Here is a 12,317-nt window from a genome sequence, read left to right on the forward strand (position 1 = left end):
ACATAGTGAATGCTAAGTACAAGCAACGTCATGATTAGCATCAAGTGCCGCATAAGTTCCATGTGGGAGAAAAAATTTGGTTACATTTGCAGAAGGAGCACCTCACTACGCCCCACCACAAGCTTCGCCCACTTTGATATGGGCTTTACAACATCACTAAGGATGTAGGGGGGAATGATTTGGAGCTCATAATTCCACCATTCCTTGGCTTGCACCTAGTTTTCAATGTGGACTGCCTTCAAACATACTTTTCACCATTACTGGACACATAAGAAATTGTAAAACAAATCACACGAATAGAGTTAAACCAAGACTACATGGAACATGCCACAACTGATTAGATCATGGATACACAAATCAAGAAAACTCGATAGCAGAAGATCCCATTGTATTAGGTTGTCAAAGCTGGAAACCTCCTACACCAAGGCAAGTGGCACACTAGGGACCAAGTTCAGCAGAAGTTTCCCCATCTGATGGAGGCACTCAATGTAATGGGGATCATTTCTTCCTGGGGGAGCGTAGGGGGCGGGGGGGGGGGGAATGATCTAGGTGGATATTGGTGGCCAATCACCTATTCCACTCAGACCCGCACAATTTTTTCTTTTTAGTTTGTTTAATTGTTGCACAACTTACTATTTTTTGTAATTTTTCGGGTCCTAAACTTCGATAGTTGTTTTGAGGTACTAAAAGACATGTTTTGAGAAAATGAAAAGACAAGAAAAGTCCCAAATTAGTTTCCTTGTTTTTTCTTAGCTTCCTCTTTGTGATCTTCGAAACAAGGTATTATGATAGCCAAACGGAGATCATATGCCAAAGTTACAACCCCGTGAATTTGATGTACCAATTTACCCAAACGGGGCTCACAATTTTGGCACTTCATCTCCTAGGGTTAGGTTTTTACATTGTTTCTCAAAAATAAATAGGCCTTTGAGCCTTTGTAACACAACTGAGAGGCATCTAGCCGCCACATCTCTTCTTAGAGATAATCTACCATCACCCGAGATGGTTCATTCTTATTTTTGTATGTAAGCATATTTTAGTTCTTTGATATTAATGAAATGAAGATTTATTTTTGCTGCATCTCTGTATATATGGGTATTGTTGTATTTTGTTTCTTTCCTGCATAAGTTTGGATCATTATATCATGTTGACCTTGGTTGATTGTGTAGAGAAGATAACTTTCCTTGAGATATATTAAGGTATGAGTTTTCTACTTGGTGTTTGAAAGTTTGATTACATGATCTATTTGGTGTTTGAGTGTTTGGTGTCTATTATGCCATCTATCAATTGTTTGAGTGTTTGATTAATTACATGATATGAGTATGTGTCTGTAATATTCCATGAATAAATGATGTTGTTTTAAGATGGTTGTACTAATACATATGTGTTGAGACCACTAATATGTATTTGAATGTAAGTAGGTGATATTTGTAGAATTGTGTATTATGACTGATGAATGTGAGTTGATTGTTTATTATGACTTGGTAAAGGTTGATTTCAAATTAGTATATATGTTGTCTTGATCTTTGGAACACGTGATCAACATTTGTGAGCAGTTGCATGGAAATATTCTTGGTATTAGTGTGACAAGGTGATAGTTGATGTGTTTATATAACTAACAGTTGGGTGATGTAATAGTACATAGTAAGAATTGATTGCAACAAGGTAAAAATGTAAAATAAAGGAATTGGGCAAGAATTCCTTGACTATGTTTGGATATCGTAATTCCAAACGAATGAATGCTTTGAATAGAAGAAGTATTCTTAACCCTAATCTTGTCTAAAATTATGTGGATATGTGTTATATGGACATATACTTGATAAGTATAATAGTTGGCTTCCATTTATATATGGATTCGTCAAGCAATTGGAGTTCCTTGAAAAGTGTATGTGTCCAATTACAAGGCAACATGCTTGGCACAACAAGGTAAGTTAACTGGTATATTGTTATGGTTATTTATGCATTGACAGTTATGTTTTTATGGTATGATGCACGGGATTGAATGGGAAAAGAGACTACCATGAGATATAGAAGAAGGCTTGGGCCGAGCTTTCCCTTGGAAGTAATGAGAAGCCATGGGGTTGATTCATGGCGTTTGTTGTTAATTTTTCACTTTTGGTGCTTTGTGATTTGTTGCACTTGATTGTGGCTTTGTTTATGTTTAGTGTATGGCCATACCACTTTTCTTGTGGTGTCATATTTCTATTGGTTTTCATGTTTTTCTTCTTGTTGATTTTTTGTTATTTCCTTTTATGTTTTGAGGGTCTTGGGAATTGGTTGGGAAGGAGGAAATTAATGGAGCTTGGGAAGAGCTGGATGAAACCCATTGGGTAATGAGAGAATCAGATGAAGCCCAGTCCATGAGTAAATGGAAATTGAAGGCAAGAGTATGACAACCAGTTGAGTTGGTTGGGTCCATTGAGATAAATGGATAGTGACAGGAGAGTGATGAGAAAGGTAACAAGAAAGGTAAAATAAATGGGCTTGAGGCGTCATATGCCTTGGCTAAGTTGGGAATTGTTGTTCTCAATGTTTTGCATGTTGTGCATGACTAAAGGGAGTTATCTAAACCTTAACCTTATAATATCTAGTAATTATGTTGTGATCATGATTATGCTAATGTTTATGTGTACACATATAGATATATATTTGTATGCATGTTGTTGTCTAGCAAGGTCATCAAGGATCATGATTGTTTTATACTAATGTTTATATGTCTAATATGTATGATGTGTGTTTTTGTCTGACAAGGTCGTTAGGAATCATTCTTGTGGAGGAATGATTACTTCTGCAGGTGGATGGCATGAAGAGGTTCCTTGTTTATGAGGAATCGAGTGGGAAGGGTAGCCCTAGAAAATATATGAGGACAATATCATGTGGATATGATTTGATATTATGTGATTATACTATGCCTATGTTTTCGAAAGGTAATGCTAAGAGATACATTAGCAGAATGAAAACAATGTTATCTGGGACATGCTAGGATAAGCATGGATGCCAAAAAGACACTGGAAGCTAGGTTGTTTTGTAGAGACAGTGTCATTTTGGATGTGAAGTGTTATTGTTGTGTATATGTTGTGCATATTGTACATTCAGTGATTGTACCTATGGGGTTATGTGCCTATTGTATATATCGTGTTGTGTGCAAATTGCATATGTAGTCGTGGGCATAGATGGTGTTATGGACATGTTGGATATGCGGTGTTGTGTACATATTATACAACGCAAATGATGGATATGCCGTTATTTGTGCATATGGTGTTGTGCACATGTTGGATATGCAGTGTTGTGTACATGTGGTATATGTAGTGCTATATAAAAATGGTGTTGTGTGCATGTTGTACATGTGGTGCTATGTACATATGCTTTTGTGTGCATGATTGTATATGTGGTGATGTGTGCATGTGGTGTTGTGTACATGTTGTACATATGGTGTTGTGTGTAGGTGATGTTATGTACATTTCATGCATGTGGCGATGTGTCCATATGTTGTCATGTACATGTCATGCATGTGTGTTGTTGTGTACATGTTGTACAGGTGGTGCGATGTACATGTGCCACTGTGTACACGTTGGACAGGTGGTGCCATATACATGTGATGTTGTGAACACATTATGTAGGTGGTAATGTCTATAGGTGCCACTATGTACATGTACATATGGTGATAGTGTGCATGTGGTATTGTGTTCATGTCACACATGCTGTGTTGTGGGCATGCTATACTATGTATGTGCATTGTGTAATTATTGTATCATGACATGTGTATTTGTCGTGTTGTACTATGTGTATTATGTTTTACACCATATGTAGGGGTATGTATTGTCTTGTGAGGTATATCGAGTGTAGGTGTACGTGTCGCGACCTATATCAAGTGTAGGTGTATGTGTTGTGTGGTTTTGTACAACGTGCATGGATGTACGTGTTGTGATATACACTGTGTGTATGTTTATGTGATTAAAGAGAATAAAAGGCATTGGATGTTTACCGGGTGTAGAAACCAATCCAATGTGTGCACAGAAAGAACAAAGGCAGAAGAAAGGACTAATTAAAGGATAAGTATCCATACTTTATTTTAGTTTTATTATACATATGATCTATGATTTTGATTTATGATGGTTACATGTGATCTACGATTATGGTTTATGATGATTTCATGTGATTCATGATTTTAATTTATGATGGTTGAGTTTGAGATAACTGGATGTGATATGTTTATACATGACGATTTGAGCAAACAACTAGTTTGACTTGTTGTGACAGGAATTAAATAGGATTGCAAGTATACCTTATTGACAGGCCATCGATGAGGTATTATTTGAATTTATTTCAATTCGTTTTGAGTCTAATGGAAATTATGTGCTTAGTATAGGAATGCATGAACATGCTCGGTTAGGTGGTTGAAATTGATTACAGGAATAAACAGTGTTAGTGAAAGGAATTGGAACATGCAATAATATGTTGGTAAAGCACTTCAGGAGTGGGGCCATTGTGGGACACTAGTACCGAATAGTGTCCATTGATTGCCATGAGCATGCTATGACCGATATGATTGTTTTGAGGAAGGTATATTCCTTGGTTTTTGGATCTTCTGATGAGAGGAATCCTTTCCAAGGGAGGGGTCACCCAAGGGACTGTGGAACAAAGAAGGGGATGCCCACACATCTTGGAAGGTGTGTGACTGCATGGAAGGCGCTGACCAAATTTCCCAAGGGATTGTGTAGTAGAGAAGGGAAGGTAGGGGATGGATTTGTTTTGGTCATTATCATTTCCAAATGGAATCATATACACATTGGGAGTGTGCCATGGAATAATAGTATGTAATTATTCACTGGGAGGACAAGTGGTGCAAGATTGTAGCACGGGACATTGGATGTAGCTTTGACATTGGCAGTGCATTCTCGACTTCCTAGGAAGGAGGTGAATCCTGATATTACTTTCACTGTGGAGGTGTGAGCTCATTGATTCCCTTATTGAATATGCAGGTATCGTATCCTTTTATTTGGTGGTTCAACAAATGTGCATATGTGTATATGTGTATATTATTGTAAATACTATATCAAGCTAGATTTATAAATATCCATAAATAGTATGGTTATTTGTTGGTTGAGAAAATTTAGTTGTTATTGTAAATACCGTAATGAGTTAGTTTATAAAGCTCCAGTAAACGTTATGATTTTCATTTTTTCAGCAGGTGGTCATTGTAAATACTCCAACAAGTTGTGTTATAAAGCTCCGTGGGAAGTATGTTTTTTTTTTTTTTCAGCAGTCTTACAGGTTTATAGGTTTGATTGAACACCGATGATTGTGTTCCCCCAACGGGGAGGGTTTTGTAACAACACTGGTCAGAATTCCATGTAAAAAATATAAGACCAAGTTCATGGGACATGTATTCCAAGCTGAATGGTGGGAAAATAATCCTAGTGGGTGTTCATTTCAATTATTATGGCTAAAGGAAATTGTCAAAGGAAAAGGCTTTGGAAAGGCATGAAACATTTATTTGGCATTTATTTATGAAAATAATGGAAATTAGGAGAAAAGGAAGGTGAAAGGTCACAGCTTGCATGTGAGGAGGAAATTGAAGAAATTAGAGGCATCATTGATAAAAAGGCTTCTGAGGATAAGTTGGTAGTTTTTTTGGACCAGTTCAGTTTTGGAGCTCTCTCTTTATTCTCTCTCTCTCTCATACTTTTGGACACTTAGATTTTCATTGGAGAACGGGCATACTTGGGATTTGGAGCAAGAAGGTAAAGGAAAAGAAAGAAAGCATAAGAGGACATCAGGATCAACATTTACAATGGATTTTTCTTGGAGGTATCGAGTTGCATGTATGGATTCCTTGCTCGTTTTGGCATGCAAGGCATATGCATGTGGTTATTTGGTTATGATCTCTCATTGGCATGGAGGATTGCCTAGATTGATAGTGGTTTTTCCTCACCTAGCCATTTCATGGATACCCATGGTGTTGTGGGTTTTACTTTTGTTTTCTGGTTGGTTTTATTGTGTCTTTGGCTATGGGTTGAGTTATTAGTTCATAGAAGCCTTGGTTGGGAAAATGCTCTGGAAGCCTTGTAACAAATTTGGTTGAGTTACTAGTCCTAGAAGCCTTGGTTGGAAAAATGCTCTGGAAGCCCTAGTTAGACAAATTCTCCAGAATCTCGGTGACAATTGTGGGTTGAGTTACTAGTCCTGGAAGCGCTGGTTGGAACAAATGATCTGGAGCCCTCGACACCTTGGGTAGAGACCAATATGGTGACGGTTATTGATGTATGACCATGAGGTGGAATCACTGGTTGAGGGTTGAGCTGGTTTGGCCTCTGGAAGCCCTGGTTTGATTTTCATGGATTTTTTATATGAGATCCCACATTCATTCTTGGAATATGGCACAGGGGTGATTAGATGAAGAGAGATTTGGTTTAGCCAATATATGGTACAATGGAACATGGAAGTCCTAAACCTAGTTGGCCTTTGCATTCATCAATAAGGGCTCCCTTTCTCCCTGGTATTTTATGGCCAAATATACTTGTTTATTTGTGTCTTATATGGTTCTTATATCCTTGATATTTCTGTTGGTTATATGTTTGTAATGAATGACTTTTATGACAGTGAAAATGTATGAATCTCATCATGTTTTGGTTAGTCACTTAATATGCAATGAAAATATGGCTTAATATATGGTCATGTAGTCATTTTGAAGAGGAATCAATGCTTCTTAGTGATACTAAGATAAGTATGAGATCCCTATGCTCAAATATGTTGCTTAAACCTGCACAATGCATATTTGTGACATGTTTGACGAAATGTCTTTCATGGATAGTAGGGGCCTAGTCAAGTCCTTGTTCAAGTATTTGCATCTGTACCATTGTTTTGATTTTATTTTTCATTTTTGGAAGTTTCATCGAGTTATGTGGAGTAGCCTAATTCTTGGCCCTGAAAACGTGGCACGTAATTCAGAGTCGCTAACACTGAATTACCTGGAAAAGTCACTAGTCGTATGCCTGCCTTGTTGTGTGAGTGACAAGAGGGTCCCAGTCACATGCATGTCCATGTTAAGGGAGTGACAGGATTTAATGTAGAAAAATGTTAGTTTGTCTAAGGGGTTAGTCACTTGGATGGGATGGATGACTCTTAGGGGTTCTGTTACAGGTGTAAAAGGTTAGGTTGTCTATGTTCCGTTGGTTTCACTTTCTTACCTGATACATAGGGAGTTGAATCATATCATACTAACTCGTTGTCACATGTTTACCATGGTTGGCCAGCTACTTGGGTAGATGCGGGAGGAGGGCATTACAAATTCCTCCAGACTTTGACCACATCGAATCATGCCAACCAGCATGGCGCTAGTGAGAGTTTTTCCAGCTCGTAGGTTCCGACATGAATTCATCTGTTAATGAGCTAAAATCCTGATTTTCTTATGCTCATTCAATATAGTTTGGTCTATGTTCTTATAATTTATTGGTATGCCCTTATAAGTTCAAGAAAATACGATTTTGGGTGTGAAATGGCTCCATTTCCAACTAACAAGTTAACCCCCTAACCCTAACTTTTTCTTTAAATATTTCATTTGGACTTTTGTTGAGGTTACCCTAATTCAATATTTCTCCCCATGTGCAGGTTTTGTTAAGTTAATCCTTCTTACTGTTCGCAGAAGTTTGAAATTACCCAAGTCATCGCCAGCGTGTTTGGGTTTTTGGCTCTGACCAGGATTATTTCTATTTCCCAGGTGCATTACTTATTTCCTTCTCTGAGGAGTAATTGTGTATTTTTTTTAAAGTTATTAACCCTCCTTTTGGAGAGATTGTGTTAAAAAATGACCACCGTGTAAAAAAAGGAATAATACTACAAAATTTCTGGATGTCCTAGTCCTAGGAATGACAGCTTTCATCCCAAATTATGTTAGCTGTGAATTATGAGGAAAATCTTGTACTGTTCTTGACTTAGTTGTTTATTTTTTTGAAAAATGTGTAATTAGTTCGGTCTCCCATTGAAAGGGTTACACAGGGCTCTTTCCCTACTTTCTATTGAAACGTTGTGTAAGATATTTTGAAAATTTCATGAGGTTTTTGTTGATGGTTTTTGCACTAATATTATGGCTTAGAGTTTTAAGCTATGATTTTCTTACTTTCTTTGGACAATTATCTGTTTGATCGACGCATGCCTACATTGTTCTCTTTTATTTATATGTATGATGAATCTCTATCGGTTATTTTTAGCATAACAGGCTTAGGTTTATCTTCTTATGTATATATGCTCATGTTTTATTTTCCATAACGCCGCCTAAAATTTAACTGTACTGAAATTGTTATAATTGATATTCTTTCCTTATTTGTGAATGGAAATCTTCCAATTAGGTAAGCTCAGTGGTGATTAAGGTTCGTCTCCAGACCACCAGATTCAAGACTCTACTCGGTGGCTGACTAGCTTCAACCTCTCCAGGGCACTAACCTATATGGTGCGACTGATGTTGTTTTCCAAATCCTCTCACACCATCGATAACCAGTTCTGTTAACTAATTTCATCCCTGTGTACACTTTCATGTACTATTTAAGAATTAAGTACTCCTTGGAATTATTTCTTTTCTTAGTGGACCTTTACAGGCCACGAATAATCTTTTCTCTGTTCCTGTAGTTGCTACATTCATCACCCTTTAGTTTCTTGAACATTTATTTCTTTCTTTCTAGAATAAATGCACTCAAGCATGGGACTTTGGTTCCCATTCTTTCCATAGTATTAAAACACAGAATATATAATTTTTTTTGTTTTACTTAAGAAAATAGACACAACACTATACTTATTAATTCCTTCCTTTCACCAAAAGACATGAACCATAAATTTAATAAAGAAAATAACATAGCTCACACGTGAAATATTATGGTTCTAAGAGATAATGTTCACAACTTAAGTTTCTTCTCTCAACACTAAGGAATATAATACAATTATACTTTAGAAATTATTTTTTCATCAAAGAAATCTTCACAGCCTATATGTAAGTTCCATCATCATCATGCACTGTAATACCTATCTGATATGTTGATTTATCTGGGAATCCACAGGGTAACCCCATGACCCAACCTTGATACAAGAAATTATGTCCTTTTCTCTCCCCTGGGCACTTAGTACTAGGACAATCTTGATCAACAACCACAATAGGGTTAATCCTCAAGCAACAGACCCCCTATATTCAACATGGAATTTACAATAGTCTTGAGGCTTCCTCTAGTTTTTGCCTAGCTCAAGAAGACCTCAGGCAATGTCCTGACTTCCCTCATGGAACTCTGTGGGAACTACTAACTTCTTCTTCCCCATGCCTCCAACTTAATTACCTCTATCGTTATCCTTGGCTTCTTATGAGATAGATATTTTATCTTAAGGGAAGAGAAAGTAATTGATTCTTAACTATTGGTAAAAATTCTATTTTTGGGTTTCCCTCAGTGAATTCCAAGATTTCCCTTTTATTTCATATATTATAAAATAAACCTAGTAGTAACTTTAACCAATCAAAGTTCTCGTAGGCTTTCCCATACAACCTATATATATATATATAAGTTATTAAACAACAAAGTAAATGTAAATGAGTGACCAAATAATTACATTAACCGAGGGTAATAACCATCGCAATTTCTAATTCCATTAAATCATGAAAGGAACTTTTAACAAGTTTCACAACAAGGGGAAATATTTTATATGTAGTTGACACTCTCATAGGTATTTTAAGAGCCTAAATCTTGTAGGTATTTTAAGACCCTCAATATTGAGGGGCATTTCTTAGACGAATGCATTCAGGGGCACACGATTGATGGTATCATTCGTCGATTCACCATCGCATGTCGAAGGCCTAGATTTAGTTATCCCATATAATTTTTGGGGTTTTCATGACCGAGTGCTAAATGTGACATGAGCGGTGTATTATAAAAGAGGAAAGCATAGAATATAAGATAATAAAGATGTAGTTTTATTACTCGATTGATTTAATTTCTTGAATCCATATGATTAAATGGATTCAAAATTGATAACAATAGATGTGTTAATATTAGCTCATTTATACATGATTAATTGTTTTTAAAAATATGACATAAATGGGGTAATTAACACATTACAAAAGTCCCTTTTAATTACGATCACTACTTCTTGTTGTTCTAAGTCTTAGTTAGGCTTACAACACGTGAGATCAAGTCAACAATTCTTTTTTCTTCACCATGTTGGTGCAAGTTGTTCTTATCTCTAAGTTGTACAATTATTTTCTTCCTTTAGCTTCAAAATTTATATTCTATATACTTTTTTCTTCTCTTTAGAGTCAGTTTTTCTCTTTTTTTCTTCAATACTTCTTTGTCCTCTTTGTCTTATTCATCTACTTTTTCTAATACATTTTCATGTGGCTCAACCACTACTAGTCAAACTTTTCTATCCACCTATATAATATCAAAAGTCATATGCTAGTGTTGTTTCATCTTCGTTTCCACTCTTAGAGATTTCAACAACTTTCATGGTTGCCTTGATTTCTTCCACTCCTTTTTTAGTTATCCTTATGGTAGCTTTTCAGGATCAAGAGAGTTAGGCACGTGTGTGTGGAATAAACATAATTGCGATATGATGCAGTGATGATGAAGTATGAACTCTGTGGAGTAGGTCATGAAGTATACTAAGGATGAATTCTGAAGAGGATGTGTAATCTGTTTAAATAATCTCTCTAAAATAGAGTGTCGAATTTCATAATGAATCTATAGAGTGGATGTTGTTTGAAGCATTGGATGACATATTTTATCTAAGTTAAAGAGTACAGATGTCTAAGGTGTGCAAATTTGGATGGAGAAGAAATAAAGTCAATTACCATCAAAGGAAATATTGAAACTCAGTACACTAAATCTAATCAATGAAGTAATTATGAAGAATATGTAAACTGAAGGGTAGATTATAAAATGTGGGGAGTCTCTCGGATCAACATTAATCAAAATAAAAATCAAAATTAAGTGAGGGGATTGGTGTCTTCTTTAGGTTGGTTCCTGTAAATCATGGGATTGGTGTCTCCATATTGTTGGTGCCTATAAAACATGGGATTGGTGTCTCCTTCAGGTTAGTGCCTATAAGTTAGGGGATTGGTGTTTCCTTTTTTTCAGTTCCAATAGAATGAGGTAAGAGTAGGTTGGTGCCGATAAGAATTATAAAAATACATTTTATGGTTTTCTCCCCTTAAAACTATGATGTAAATGGGGGTAATTCACACATTCATAAAGTCCCCTTTAATTACGACCACTACTTCTTCTTGTTCTAAATCGTAGTTAGGATTACCACACTTGAGATAAAGTCAAAAATTGATTTTTCTTCACCATGTTGGTGCAATTTATTCTCATCTCTAAGTTGTACAAAATTTTTCTTCCTTTTGCTTCAAACTTTACATTCTACATACTTTTTGTTTCTCTTTAAAGTCATTTTTTCTCTTTTGTTCTTCAATATCTCTTTTTCCTCTTTGTCTTATTCATCTACTTTTTCTTCTATATTTTCTTCTATCTCAACCACTTCTAATTAAACTTTTATATCCACCTCTATAAGATCAAAGGTAATATGCTTGTTTTCTTTACTCTTCATTTCCATTGTTAGAGCTTTCAACAAATTTGATGGTTGCCTTGATTTCTTCCGCTCCTTCTTTATTTGTCATTATGGTAGGCTTTTAGGATCAAGAGAGTTAGGTGTGCATGTTTGTGGAATAAACATAATTATGATATGATGTAGTGATGATGAAGTCTGAAGTATGTGGAGTATTTCATGAAGTATTTTAAGGATGAATTCTGAAGAGGATATGTAATCTATTTAAAGAATCTCCTTAAAATAGAGTGTTGAATTTCATAATGAAATATACCCAGTGGATGTCGTTTAAAGCATGTGATGATGTAATTTATCTAAGTTAAAGAGTATAGATGTCTAAGTTGCACAGATTGGGATAAAGAAGCAAAAATAATCAATGACCAACAAAGGAAAGATTAAAACTCAGTACACTAAATCTAATGAGTGAAGTAAGTCTGAAGAATATGTAAAATAAAGGGTAGATTATAAAATGTGGAGAGTTGATTGGATCAACATTAATCAAAATAAAAATCGAAATTAAATCAGGCAATTGGTGTCTTCTTTAGGTTTTTTTAAATCATGGGATTGGTGTCTCCTTATTGTTGGTGCTTATGAATCAGGGGATTAGTGTCTCCTTCAGGTTGATGTATATAAGTTAGGGGGTTGGTGTTTTCTTTTTGTTAGTTCCAAAAAAATGATGTAAGAGTAGGTTGGAGCCTCTTAGAAGTATTAATATACGTTTTACAGTTTTCTCCCCTTAA

General features: G+C 35.8%; 1 long non-coding RNA gene across 1 annotated transcript; it reads left to right on the forward strand.

Moving 5' to 3' along the window:
• The first annotated feature begins 895 nt into the window (after positions 1–895).
• Positions 896–8,732, forward strand: LOC149156176 (uncharacterized). The gene is made up of 3 exons (XR_016262211.1): positions 896–7,359; positions 7,612–7,720; positions 8,349–8,732. It is a non-coding gene; the product is annotated as an uncharacterized LOC149156176 (long non-coding RNA).
• The last annotated feature ends 3,585 nt before the right edge of the window (positions 8,733–12,317 follow it).

Source organism: Pinus tabuliformis, chromosome 9, assembly GCF_031772625.1.
Source record: "Pinus tabuliformis cultivar Carrire ecotype Pingquan chromosome 9, CPIR1, whole genome shotgun sequence".
NCBI classification, from domain to species: Eukaryota; Viridiplantae; Streptophyta; class Pinopsida; order Pinales; family Pinaceae; genus Pinus; species Pinus tabuliformis.